The following is a 15,674-nucleotide window of genomic DNA, read 5'->3' as shown; positions in this document are numbered from 1 at the left end:
ATGACTCCTTTGTAAAATTCTTCTCAAGACCCTGCATTTAATTAATTTGACCACAAAGTATCAATAATAACCTTTTTCTTAATGCATACATTAATATTAGATCACATATAAGCTAATTCTTAAACCCACTAGTTTGCAGTATTTCTTTTTCCATTTTCCAGCATTATAAAATCAATTTGTAAAAAATGATTTAAAGAAACACTTAATATCAACCAATAGGAAATAGTCTGCTCCTTTGGGTATAGTCAATTAATGTTAACTAATTATGAGGTATTTGTTTCCTCAAACATTAATTTCTTTGAATCAGCAAATGTGTTTTCTATGTTTGTTGGAGCACAATGATTCTAAGACACTACACAGCTCAGTGTACTTTCTCTAGATAGGTATTTTTAAAATAATTATATTTTCATTATAGATGCCTTGTCTATAAATTTTGAAGTCATTATCAATTCCTGTCTTTTATAATACACACATTGAGTATATCAAGTAATTCTGTGGGCTCTACCTGTTTCCATTTTTATACCCTAACAGTCAATACTTAACAAAAGAGCCAAAGCAATCTTTTAAAAATGTAAATCAGATCATTCTCTCAGAAAAACATGGCTCCCTATTTGGCTGAGAGTTAAAATCCAAGGCCCTCACAATTTTTTACAAAGCTCAACATAAGCTGGCTCCCCATAATCTCTCTGGCTTACATTTTCCTACTTCTTTCAGTAATGCTCAATCAATTTTGTCATTCTTGCTCTTCCAACTTGGCTGATATGTTTCTCCTTTAGAACCTTTCCCTGGCTGAGCTCTCTATTCAGATATCCACAAGACTCCTTCTCTCACTTTTCACAAGTTTTTCTCAAATGACACCTCTTCAGTTATAGACTCTTACTATTACATTTAAAAGTATAACATGCCTCTCCCACTAAGGGTACATTCTGTGATTCCCTTACTGTGCTCAATATTTTTTCTTTTATCCCCCCAAAAGCATTATCACCTTTTAGTATAATCTGATAAAAGCATTATCACCTTTTAGTATAATCTGATTTGTATATTACTCACTAAGTATGTTTACTGTTTATTGTCTGTCCCTTCCTATGAGCACATAAATTCCAGGGCAAGTAAGATTCCTGTCTAGGTTGTTTTTCAATGATGTATCACAAATGCAAGACACAGAATAAGTATTTGATGATCATGTATAGAAAAATGAACACCAGTGATTTCATGAAAGAAATCATTTGCATTACTTTTATTTTGTGAAACAAATAGGGCCAATGGATTATTAAATTATCTTTAATTCTAAAGGAAAGAGCAATTTAAGAAGAATATAGAATGCATCATTCACTCATGCATTTGTTTAATAGCTATTTGTTAAATGACTACAATATATCAGGCACAAATCTAGGTAGTAATACAAAGGTTTCCACAAGGAAGCCAACTGGATAGGTAAGTATAACGAAGTATGATTAGGACTATAATACCATCATACTGTACTTTCAGCCTTCAAAGTGTTCACTTTGCATTTTAGGTCTTGACTTAGTAACAGGAAAGCAAATATAGCATGATCTTAATACAGTACAATGCATTACAAGTAATAAAACGTATTTTATTAATCACAAGCCGCAAGTGTGATTTCATTAGGGTTAATGGCAACACGCAACTTACACACTCTTCAAAGCATCATCATGTACCCAGAATGAACTGTGAGCTGAAGTTCATTTGGTATGTCTGCACTTTACAATACTTTATCATGCAAAAAAACACCTATTGAAGATTCTACTTTCTTAAATATGAGACTATATCCTGCAAAAAAAGATTTTAATGTTCAGTATATATTATTAATGAAGCATAACTCTTTCATATTTTAAAAATATTTTAGAAAGTGTTGAAGATGTCTTTTTAAACGATTAGTCCTGCTTGGGTATTCCTTGCCCTTGGGGTGTCTGGTCTATGCTGACTCCACTGCCTGGGGCAGCAGGGTGAGCTAATTTCCTTTGTACCAAAATTGAAAGCTGACTGCCTCTTGGTTCAAGTGTGCCTTATTGCTCATCAGACTTTATATTATCTCACCATGAACCATGGGAGAGTTATCATGGGGATATTGCTGATTGCTAGACTGCACTTAGAGCTGATAAATATGCAGATGTGTAGAATAGTAAATGACTTTATCAGCAATCAAGATAATATGCCATTAGGTTCATTTGTCTGATGAAAAACAACCAAAATTAATCTAATATTTATAAAATCTCTCATTTTATTCTTTTAAGAATATTTCCTATATTAAGTAAAAGGTTATAAAGTTAAATGAAATCATCAAAGCACTGTGCCCCCACTGTTATCTTCATTTGAATGAATGAATATCAGCAAAGTGAAAATAATTTTAAAAACTGAAGTAGAAAAAGAATAAAGCAAGTAAAAATTTTCAGTTCAATAAAACTAACAAGTCAGCACAAAAAAACTTAAATTTAAAGATTTTAAAGACAAGTGAAAGTGAGAAAAGTTATGTTCCAATTCTATTTTCAGAATATTAGGTTTATATATAACAAAATTTAAAAGCTGAATTGATCTCAATATTGACATTTTTATTTGCATGCAGATCATTTAATAAATAAAATTTTATTATTTGATTTCAGGTGTTTAAATGCCTTGTAAGTTGCAGAGTAGGGTTTGTCATTTTGCTGTCAGTATGAATGGTTATATAAAAAGTTTAGCAAATACAAGTAAATCTCATCCCATTGATTTAAAAAAGTTTAGTTTCAGAAGGATAGTAATAAGAAAATGTAGGAAAAATGAACAAAACATGGAACGTGAGCTCAAAACTCAAAATGTGATATGTTTAGATATAACTAGAAACTGAATAAAAAATTTGGAGCATTGCCTCCTTAAATTTCAACAACAGAAGGTTGAACATTAACTTACCATCAACCAAATAATATTTACTGAAATTCAACAATGTGTTCATATGTTACTTTTTTCTCTAATCTCTTGGCCATCTACACCCACTACAATATACCTGATTGTACTACTTTCACAATGATTCCATTTCTAAGATCTTAAAATAAAAATTTCCACTATGAATGATCCTCTTCTATTTTCCTACCTCCCTCTTCCAGATGATGTCTCTATTTTTTTTCAATTTGTAGGTCCAGTTATGCTTTGCAATTCAAAAAATTTCTCCATTCTCCATATTGGGTATTTCAAAGTTTCTCCAATCTCTTCAGCACCTCATTCCTTCCACCCAATTCATATCTTAGAATGTGAACTCACCTCTTATTGTACAGAAAACATTGAGGTTATTTGAATCTATTTTACCCACAAAATAAAATGCTGCTTTATTTTCATACAACCTCCTTTATATACACAAAAAAAAAAAATAGAGAAAGAATCTTGTTTCCCTTTGTGATGGTTTGAAACTGCGTGTTACCAGAAAATCATGGTCTTAAAACTAATCCATTCCTGTTGGTGTAAACCTATTGTAAGCAGGACATTTTGATGAAGTTACTTCAGTTAAAGCATTGGCCAGTGTGGGTCTTAGATGCTCTAACTGGAGTCCTTTATACGAGAAAGTATTTCAGGCAAAGAGAGAGAAAGCCCGGGAAGCAAGAAGCTGAAAGTAATAAAACCTGGTCAAGAAAAGAGAGAGCAGCAGATGCCACCATGTGCTTTGACAAATGACATAGCAGTCCAGGATTGTCAGCAACTGGCCTTTGGGGAAAAAGCATTGCCTTAATTTGGACATTTATCTCAGTCTCAAAATTGTAAGCTTGTAAGATAATAAATTCCCATTGCAAAAGCCAACTCATTTCATAGTAATGGCTATAATAGCTAAACAAAATAAAAGAGATTTTGATACCAGAAAAGTAGAGTGCTGCTATTGCAAATATCACAAATGTTAAAAATGCTTTGTAATTGGATATTGAGTAGATCCTGGCAGAATGTGAGGTGCTTGATAGAAAAGGCCTAGATTGATTTGAAGAGATTGTTGATAGAAATATGGATACTAAAGGTACTTCTTATGAGGACTTAGAAATGATGAATTGCAAACTGGAATAAAGGTGATACTTATTTTAAAGTGGCAGAGAACTTATCAAAATTGAGACCTGATGTGGGATTGAAGGCAGAATTTGAAATAGATAGTCTTGGATATTCAGCTAAGGAGCTTTTCAAACTAAATGTGGAAAATGCACCTGGTATCTCCTTGCAGCTTATAGTAAAATGAGAGTGAAAAGAGATAAGCTGAGAACTGAACTCCTGGGCATAAAGAAACCAGAGACTGATGGTTTGGGAAATTCTGAGTTTCTGGAACACGAGTCCCCAGAGAATAGTGTCCCATGTGAGGGTTTAACTGAACATCGGTTCAGTCAGCCATTTCAGTGCAAGTCAGGATCCGATATAGTTATTCAGAAAGGATTTATGGAAATTTATTTTGTTTGATGGTTTGGACCCCTATGAACTACAAATGAAACTTTCAAGGTTTTTTGTGAGATCTGTATGGAAATAACCACTGCCATGTATGACTAAAAGGGACAGAAAAGGGACAGACTGAAGGAAAAACACTTCAAGGGCAGGACTGTGGAGTCTGAGATCTGGACTGAAGTAATCCTCTCAGGCCAAGAGAGTGGACTATCCATTGTGTGGAAAGGGTGAGTATGACCCAGTACTTGGAGAAGGCATGCCTTCCACCTGCTGCTCAGGAAGAGTGTCACTACTGCACATCTCTCAGATCCCTGGGGGATTGGAGAGAATCTGGCTACCATCCTGATGCCTGAATGAGATCATTATTCTTATATTAAGTCTTCATCTACTCCAGTTTTGCAACTGCTTAGCTAAATCTCACTAGAGAAAATCACATAACCATGCTGATTGATGCTATTTTAAATTAATGACTACTAGCCTGAACTTTATCTATAAGATTACAATCTTTAGCAAATCCACAATTCTCTCATTCTCTATTGAAAGATCACATCCTTCTTCTGCATATAAACATACAATCGTCCTTCTTTTCCCTTATTCTACCCTGATAACCTTGCCTGTGTTCTCAGTTATATAATGAATGCAATTAAAAGAGAAGATTCTTAAATTCCCACTGGTGTATCTACTTATCTTCCTGTGTCTATTTGTAAGTATACATTCCTTTAGAAAGTCACTCCTCTGTCTCAAGCAGCATCTGTCCAATAAACCTCAAAACCGGTATTATTTCTCTCTAAAAATCAATTTCTTGATATTTCTTCAGTTGCCACAATTTTTCCAAATGCTCAAAGGGGGTTCATACTCTCTGATTCAGTTTTCCTCATTGTTTCCCATCTGATCTCACCCAACTATGCTATCTAGCTCACCACAACTACTCTTATAAAGTCAACAATAAACTTCAACATGCTAAACCCAATGGCCAATTTTTAACCCTCATCTTACCTGACCTATCAGTAGCATTTGACCAAATTGGTCATTTCTCATTGAAATGTTGTATTCACCCAGAATTCAAAAAAAATCAAACACTTCTTTTTTTCTGTCTCTTACATTCTTCTTGAATTCCCTTCAGCTCCCTTGGTGTTTCTTCATCTTCTCCCTACATCCCCTAAACATTGTAGTGCCAAATGGCCTTGTTTTCATCTATATGATGGTCATTATAGATGCTGCCTCACCAAAGGTCAGCTGCTGCTGACCTGGCTTCCTGACACATGGCAAGACACAATGGCAATTCTCCTGGTTTAGGTCTCTGCCTTCTCTTCCAGGCTTATTTTCTCCCCGAGTTCGGCTATAGCAGTCAGGCTCTCCTAGCCTCTCCTCTCTTTAAATCTCTTGGCTTATTTTTATCATTATATGTTTGTTTTGGTATGTGATCTTTGTACTCACTTTGTATTACCATGTTTTTGAGTATCTATACTGTGTTTAATCTTATTTTATTTAATAGATATCATATTGAATGTATGTATAATAAAGTTTAAAACATTGCAAAAATGAAAAGCTATCTGCTTCAAATGTAGAATAAATCTTCATCTCTAGCCTGCTGTCATATCGGATTTGATATGGGCACCTTAAAAAAACAGCTGTTAAGCAAAACCTCCAGGTGAAAATTTCTTCTTATCCAAAGTAAAGGTTTGATCATTTTTACCAGGGTGAGACAACGCAACTGCTCTGAGACAGAGTCTACTTGAGGTACATGGGAATTATGATGACCATTGCTGGACAGTGAAACCTCAGGAAAAAAAAAAAACTAGCAACATTTAGATTTAAAAAGACAACACCACCAAAACTGAAACGTATGGTAGTCAAAATTCCTATGTAAAAATGTCAGTATAAAAACTCTGCCCTGGCATGTGGCTGGTTAGTGTTTAGTGATTCCCACTACAAAATCATGCATTCCTTAATGAGGGAAGGATAAATAAAAACAAACAATAACAATGAGTCAGTAGTATATCCTTTTGGAGAAGCATTTGCAGTATATTTGATATTATGCCTTTCATGAGTACATAAAAATACTAAAAAGAATGAAGACATCTGCTAAAATGCAAAATAAACATAATTACAAACATGATTATGATATGATCATGATTATGATTATTACAAAGGTTCAAAACTACAGAGTGTTTGTTTATTCAATACTATTTATGTTAGAGGTTTTTAGAACTTTAAGCACCATTAGTTTTATTCTTTCCAACAAAATGTGGGGTAGTCTGAAATAAATGATATAAAGTAAACGAGAAAGCAAAGGTAGGACAACTTTCTTTCTCTTGTAATCTAACTTGAGAAAAACTTGTACAGGATATAACGAGATAAAAGAAGTAATTTTAGATGAGTTAAGAAGTAGCAGTGACCATAAGGACAATGTTTTTTAAAAAGTGCCTTGAGTGCAACTGCATCTTTGTTTCTTAGACTGCCTTTGCTTAATAATTAGCATATAAATAGTCCCAACTAGGATTGGAAGTTAACGTTTCATTAACCTCACTTACAATACCTAAAGGAGGCATCCACATTTAAATTCAGAGGGAAAATTAGACTAACTAAACTCTCCTGAATAAGATAATCTTGAAGTAAACATATTAAACACTACCAAGCATCCAACACATAGGTACAAATGCATACACACATATATACAGCAGGATCCAAAAACTCATTTATACCATTTTCTCAAGGGAAATCTTTAATGACATATTAATAGTATATCTTCCAATATTGAACTGTATATTGTGTCCAAAAAGTATTTCTTTCATTTATTTATTCATTTGTATGACAATAGTTTAATCATTTATTCTCTAATTCATTAATTTATTGTTCGGCATAGGTTTAAAAAGCACCAACTGTAAGAAATGCATAAAGCTAGGCCTGGTAGGAAACCCAAAGGAAAATAAGACCCAGATCCTACATTTATGGGCCCTGTTGTACAGAAGGGAAGATGAACAGGCAAAAAAGAACAAATTCAAAATGACCATAATGATTTTTAAAAACTGAATTCCCACTGTGACTTGCACTATATTAAGCATTTAGTTCTAGGCCTTGTTGCTATAAAAACATAGCCTAGAATTATACACAAAGAGTTTAGAAAGCTTTCTGCTATTCAAGAAGTGGAGTGAACACTGGTTAAAAACCAGATCACTCAGTCCAGACTGTTTGGGTCTGAATCTGTTCAGCCATTACTTCTTACCAAGAGTAACATATTTGAAGTCTTATTGCCTCATCATCCTCATGTATAAAAGGGGTGAGGACAGTAAGTGTGCTTATCTTATAGGGTTATTGTGGGGATTAAGTTAGTTAATGAACGCAAATCTCTTAGAATAGTGACTTCTCAATAGGAAATGACGTAAGAATTATCTTCTTCATTTTTGGTATATTATGACAGTTTTCAACAAAGAGTGGTTCCTCAATTGTAGATTTTTGTTTTATTTTATTTTTAAAAGTGGTTTTACTGAGATATATCCACATACTTTACAATCCATCCAATGTGTACAATTAATGACTTTTAGTATAATCTCAGAATTGTGCATTCATCATCACAATCAACTTTAGAACACTCTCATTATTCCAAAAAGAAAACTATCATATCCCTTACCAGTCAACTCTCAATCCCTTCCTCCTCCCCCATCCCTGAATAAGCACTAAACTAATTCTGACTCTATAAATTTAATTGTATTTACATTTTATATAAATGGAACCAAACATTATATAGTATTTTGTGTCTGGTTTCTTTCACTTGGCTTAGAGTAGTAACATTGTTTTTTAAATTATTGTATTTTTTTAATTAGAGAAGGTGTAGATTTAAGGAAAGTCATGTAAAAGTACAGCATTCTCATAAACCCCCCATTGAGGATCCTTTGCATTAGTGTGGTACCTATGTTACACTTCATGAAATAATTTTAGAATATTACTGTTAATTATAGTCTAGAGTTTACATTAGGTGTATTTTTCCCATATGCCACCCTATTAGTAACTCCTTGTAATAGTATTCTATATTTGTTAATTCATGAGAGAACATTCTTATGCTTGTCTTATTAAGCACAGTCCATCATCCACAGCAGGGTTCACTGTGTTATACACTCCCACATTTTATACAATCTATCCAAAGTATATACTCAGTGACTCAGTATAATTAGAGTTGCATTCTCATCACCACAGTCAATTTAAGAACATTTTCATATTTTCAAAAGAAAAGTCCCAGACCTCTTAGACCCTGCAATTGTTTACACTTAACATTGACATAGTACCTTTGTTGCAACTGATGAAAAAATTACAATATTACTCTTAACTATCGTCCATAGTTGTGTGTTTCCCATATATCACCACATTATTAACACCTTGTATATACTGACATATGTTTGTTCTAGTTCATGGAAGAACATTCTTAAATTTGTACTAGTAAACAAATTCCTCATCCACCACTGGATTAAATATGCTGTAATAACTCAAGTTTATCCTCTTTATATTTTGAAAAGTGAATTCCTGTCATCAGAAGTGAAATGAATATATTGCTCCACCAGTATTAAATGTTTGATATTAACCCACAAGAACCTCTGTAGCACAATAGAATACAATTTTTGAGTTAGAAATCACCAGATTGAGAGTCAAGGGTACCGGTGATAATTCCAGTTTTACCAGTAATTGTTACATGACATTGGGTAAATTACTAAATTGTAATTTGTAAATCTCAATTTCCTAGTCTATACAAAGGTAATTGTTTTGTATAGGTGTTTAATGGGGAGGATTGGGGAATCCTTTTCCACAGATATTTAAATACCACAGTAGAGCTTGAAATCTCATAATAGGAGACTCTTATTGGTCTTCAGGCACTCAAGATTTGCTCCATGTACTGCAATTTGTGCCTCATAAAATTTAAGTAAGCCCAATATAATTCTCTACCAATCATAAAATAGGCATCTTCTTCATTCAGAACACTGATATCCAACTGGTAATCAACAAAATACATGAAACAGAAAACTGAAATTTAGTTGGCAGAGTTTATGGGTTAAGACCACTTCTATATTTGTATCTGTAACTTGTCTGGTATTTGTTTTCTCAGCTCTAAGAGAATGAAAAGTACTATTTGTGGCAGTTTAAGATTATTTTATGAATTCCAAAAGGAGAAATATGTAAACTAATCTATTCCTCTGGGTGTGATACCTTTCATTGCATTAAATTTAACTGAGGGGACTTCAATTAGATTACCTGCTAAGATTGCTGTAGGGCTTTTTATTGGACTATGTCAGTAGTCAGTAAGGCGTGACTCAGGTCAGGTCCCCATGTTCTTAATGGGTCTGGGTTGCAAGGTCAGAAGTCCTAAGGGACAAGCTCTATGCCAAGAGAGAGGATTACAGGATCACTTAAACATGAAACCCCAAGAGGTTGGGCTCACAGAGCAGCTAAGGAGGAGACAGTGAGCCCAGAAGGGAAGGCTGAAACCTCTCAGAGATCAGCAGCCATCTTGCTTCAGCACACCAGGATCAACAGTAGCTGACTTTGGTGAGAAAGCATTTCTTATGCTCCCTTAGTTTGGGCTTTTCATGGCCTTGGAACTGAAAGTTTTTCCCCAAATAAATCCCCTTTATAAAAACTGACAGATTTCTGGTCCTTTGCATTAGCAGCCCTTTGGCAAACTAAAACACTATCATGTTCTTTAAATTCTATTTCACATTAGTCAATTAAGGTTATCATTAATAGGTATTTAGATTACAAATTATTTTCAAATTTTAAATAAAATTACATAAGCATATGAGCAATGTAATATATCCCATATAATAAAGAAATATATAAAATAAAATGTAAAATAACCTTTATTTTGCATTCTCTTGCCCCCCCACCATCCCCATCTCTATTCCCATTTTTTGTCCTTCTCCATTATAGTCAATATAAGTTATATGATACAATTAATTTCAAACTGATTTTCTTTTTATTTATATGCACATACATGTAACTTTATACACTTCAGATTTTTCCTTGTATAAATGAGGCAATATGATAAGTAGTATGCTATGATTTAAAAAATACCACAGAGTTCTTTAATGATTCCTAATTATAGTGAGAACAAGTACATTTTCCCAATTCCATTAGCCATTGTGGCAGTTTGATATTGTATGCGAATTCTAAAAATTGACATTGAATTATGTTTTTAAACTGGACTGTTTCTCTGGGCATGATTAAATTATTATTAAGGTTTTGATTGGGCCATGTCAGTATGATGTTGAGTTTTCACCCCTTTGGTGTGAGGGGACTTACAGAACAAACTACATAGCAGAGAAGAGAGTTGGAATTTTTTGAGCTGGAGTCTGGGAAGTAAACACACAGAGAAGCAGCTATGGCAGAGGCCCCAGGAAGAGAGACAAGCCATTTGCCTGATAGTACAGCAGGCCTTGTGGAGAGAGCAGAGCAGCTGAATCTGGAGAGCAATGCCCTGGGAAGAGAGGAACCCAGGAAGCCTGAACCCTTGCAGACTTTGGCAGCCATCTTGATCCAATACATGGCAACAGACTTTGGTGAGGAAAGTAACTTATACTTTACGGCCAGGTAACTGTAAACTTCTACCCCAAATAAATACCCATTATAAAAACCAACTGATTTCTGGTACTTTGCATCAGCACCCCTTTGGCTGACTAATACAGCCATTAAAGTTTATTCTTTTGGGAAATATATAGCAATAATTTTTGTACATTTTCCCAGTTTTAAGTGCTAGGAAGCATTTATAGTTTTCAAGATATTTTTTGTTGTTGAAATGTTGCAAATATTTTTTCCTAGGCAGTGAATTGAATTTGGATTTTGTTTTCTTCATGGTCCTTTATTATAATAAATCTTTAACTTTACATGATCAAATAATCATCCTTTTCTGCCAAGTTTATACTTTTTTGGTTTTGAATTCCTTTTCCAATTAAAGTTGATAAAGGTAATATTTTTTGTTGTCTCCATTTATAGATATATTAATATATAGATATAGGTATAGATATGCATATAGATATGGATATAGATACAGATGATATGAATATAGACAGATATCTTTAATCCATCCTGAATGTTTTTGACCAAGAGAGGTTGATATTATATTTAGTTTTTTCTTGTTCCCAAAAAGGAATTGGAAATTTTCTCAACAGTATTTCCATCTTGTCATATAATAGATTTTCATCAGAATATGTATTATTAATTATTCAAACAAGTATGAGTTCTAATTAATGAAATGGTTTATATAATGCAGAGATTCTTTGAGATTAAACAAAAAAGTAGTTTATTGAAGTTTGAATAATGATGAATTGAAGTGTTGAACAAGAAAAGAGTATGAAGGTAAATTCATTGGAAATAATTTTGTATTATCACAGATTTCCTTGACATGAGTGCAATTCACTTAAAACTACTTCATAGCGATTGAGTGGATATATAGCCCAATCCTGTGTAAGGACTTCAAATGTAGTTTAGAAAATTCTCCATTATGTCCAATATTTAAAAGTAATGACCTCATCCTAGAGTTAATCTTATCTGAAAAGTCACAACAAGAAAAGGGAATTATTTTTTATTTCAAATTCCCCATCGGATAGATTCCATTATGAATGATTTCTAAAACATTCATGGGGAAAAAGATAGCATGTAAGATTTGCATTTTACATGGTCTTATCTTCACAAGTCTATGATTTGATGAGTTGAAATTCACAAAGGTCTTAAGAGCATTTTCCAAAAAAATGCATGCACACATATGTATATGTGTATGTTTGTGTGCATATGTGAGTGTGTTTTGGTGTCCTCTAGGTTCATAGAAGGACTTGTAGAACTGAGAAAAACTTTTACTCATAGTTATGTTTTATTACAGGAAAAGGATATAGAATAAATTCAGCAAAGGAAAAGGCACATAGGGCAGAGTATGGGAGAGAACAGATGCAAGTTTCTAGTTTTGTTCTCTAAGTGGAGTTACGTAGACAGTACTAAATTCTCCAAGCAATAATGTGAGACAGGACATACAGATTATTGCCAACAGTAAAGCTCAACAGAGCCTTACTGTGCATGGATTTTATTGGGAGTTGCTTACATCTTCATGGAGCACCCACATAGTTAATTTCCTTACTTGGTTTCCAGCCTCTTCAAAGGTAAAACTGATACCACCTGGCTCAAGACCTCCACCATTAACCACATTGTTAGCATAGACTCTCTGCCCTGGACTGATTTCCAGGTAAACATAGATGCTCTTATCAGAAATGTTTAAAAGTTATCTCCCAGGAGGCAATCAAGGGCCAAACCTAACTTTAGATTATTCAGGGTTTAGACAACCCAGTCCTACTGAGTCAATTCTTTACTACACAGAATGTAGTTTATCAACTAAGTGGATATTATAGAGATTCATAAATACTGCCTTATAGATATTACAGATACTAATTATGAACATGTATGCAAAAACTGTATATATGTATCCTACTCTAAAATATCTTAAAATAAAATTATGAAAAATATCTTATAATATGGTCATGAATATGTTTCAAAAGTATAATGAATATTGCTCTGTCATTTTGATATATTACACATGCACACACATATATTTATTTTAAGTAAATTTCCTCCAACAGCAGAGAAGTTATATTCTAGAAAATATCACATATTTTCCACACATGTTAAGAGATATAGTTAGTCATTTGTAGATGGAACAATGCACTGCAATATCCAGATACCTCTTGAATGTATCAGAAAAAATATCCTATTTGAATATCAGGAAGCAAAGAAGTCAATCTAATCTGATCTAGGCAATTTGGCCTTTGAATACCTTAGCTGCTGTCAGTTATCTCTTCTGAGTTAATGTTTGGCACAGCAGGAAACATTAATTTATGCAAGAGTCAACTGCTGCCAATTAAGAAAAAAAACTAAGAAGTTTTCCACTTGGAAAGACACATTTATTATGAAGAGATTTACCATTCTTTCAATGAAATTTAAAGATATCTTTGATAGTATGAAAATAAAATGCATTTTAGTTGTGTCACCAATATATATGTGCTATAATAAGACATTAAGTAAAAATATTTTGTCATTGAAATTTCCTTTTTCTTTATATGCTTCTTCCACTATGTTATTAGAATGGGTACTAGAGTGTTCCAAAGTAATAATTTCACTATGAGATGACAAAATAGACATATATATATGTAAGTGTGTGTGTATATATATATATATATATATGTATATATATAAGTCAAGTTTTCAACATAATTTTAAAAAGCACTAAAAAAACAATCCATCAGGGAAGTGTCTGTGGCTCAATCAATTGGGTTCCCATCTATCATATGGAAGGCCCTGGGTTCATGTCCTGGGGCCTCCTTGTGAAGGCAAGCTGGCCCGCACCCATGGAGAGCTGGAAGAGCAAGACGACACAACAAAGGAAGACAAGCAGACACAGAAGAATGCACAGCAAATGGACACAGAGAGCAGGCAGCAAGCTAGCCACAAGGGGGAGGAAATAAATAAACAAATAAATAAATAATAAAATAAATAACTCTTAAAAAATGCATCAATAAAATATTAGTTTTTCAATCATGGCTCTGCAAATATGCTAGGCATAAATTTTCCCTATATAGTTTAACCTTATGTTAATAAAGACCTTTGTCATATTGATTCTTAACATGATTTAAGAGAAGTAAATCATCAAATGGTTTCTTTTATTTTTTCTTATTACATGATCTTAAAAAGTGGCTAATAAAGGAAAAACAAAGGATAAAAACAACATATAACCTACTGATGCTAGTAAAGGAATCATTTATCAGAATTTATTCCCTATTATCTATCCAAATTTAATAATCTATCCAAAATTAACATTACACTTTAAAAAATAAGAAAACTCCTTTGAATAAAATGGAACTTGATAAACTCTAGGCTTTTAAAAAAAATCTAAAGCAAACTTACATGTTCGTTCATATGAAAGAACATTTTAAAAGTTATTTTTGAGGAGTGTTGTATGTTTGTAGGGTATTGAACATATTCTCATTTTTTTTTTTCAGTGTGGCTACCTGGTCTTCCCCCTCATAAGGAAAAAAAAAGGTTCACATAATTCAGTATTTCTCCTATAATTAGGAAAACAGTATAGGATAGTTGTTAAGAGGTAGGCTTTGGGGTTGGATTAAATATATTCTAATTCTGTCTCCACCAATTAATGGCTATAAAATTTTGGCAGGTGGTATACAAACAGTATGTAACTAATATGGATTTTTGGAGATTAAATGAGCTAATCCATAAAAAAGCTACTCAAGAGCCTGGTGCTTTATAGTTATTCAATAAATATATTATTTTTATTAATTCAAAGAAACTTTCATTTAGAGAAAAAATATCAATTGATCCTAAAACTGTTTTGAATAATTATCCTTCCCTAGTTTTAATAGTAGAGTGTTATATATTTTAGCAATTATTATATGATCTGTATCAGCACCAGCTGAAAGAGTTTTCTGTAATGATAGGAATGTTCTATAATCTCCACGATTCAATAGTCACCAGTAGCCACATATTTTTATTGAGTACATGGAATGTGACTTGTGCAACCAAGGAACAGTATTTTTAACTTATATAATTTTAACTATTTTAAATTTAATTAGCTGTATGTGATTAGTGGCAATGGTATTTGGCAGTTAAGTATCGTGGCAGGATATAAGATCAACACACAAAAATCAGTACAATACTGTACATTAATAATGAACAATCTGAGAAGAAAATCAAGAAAAAAATTCCATTTACAATAGCAACTTAAGGAATCAAATATCTAGGAATAAACTTCATTAAGAATGTAAAAGACTAATACACAGAAAATAACATGACATTGCTAAAGGAAATCAAAAAAGACCTAAAGAAATGGGAGACTATTTTATGTTCACGGGTTGGAAGACTAAACATATTTAAGATGTCTATATTACCTAAATTGATTTACTGATACAGTGTGATTCCAATAAAAGTTGCAACAGCATTGTTTACAGAACTGGAAAAGCCAATTATCAAATTTATTTGGAAGGGTAAGGGGCCCTCAGTAGCCAAAAACATATGAAAAAGAACTTGCTATTAGGGAAATGCAAATTAAAACTATAGCGAGATACCACCTTATACCTGCTGGACTGGTTATTGTTAAAAAAAGAAACAGAAAACAACCGGTGTTGGAGAAGATGTGAAGAAACAGTAACACTCACCCATATTGATGGGAATGTAAAATTGTGCAGCCACGGTAGAGACAGTTTGGCCATTCCTCCGGAAGCTCAGTATAG

This window comes from Dasypus novemcinctus, chromosome 1 (genome assembly GCF_030445035.2).
Source record: "Dasypus novemcinctus isolate mDasNov1 chromosome 1, mDasNov1.1.hap2, whole genome shotgun sequence".
NCBI lineage: Eukaryota > Metazoa > Chordata > Mammalia > Cingulata > Dasypodidae > Dasypus > Dasypus novemcinctus.
The sequence above is the reverse complement of the archived record's forward strand: the minus strand, read 5'-3'. Positions refer to the sequence as shown.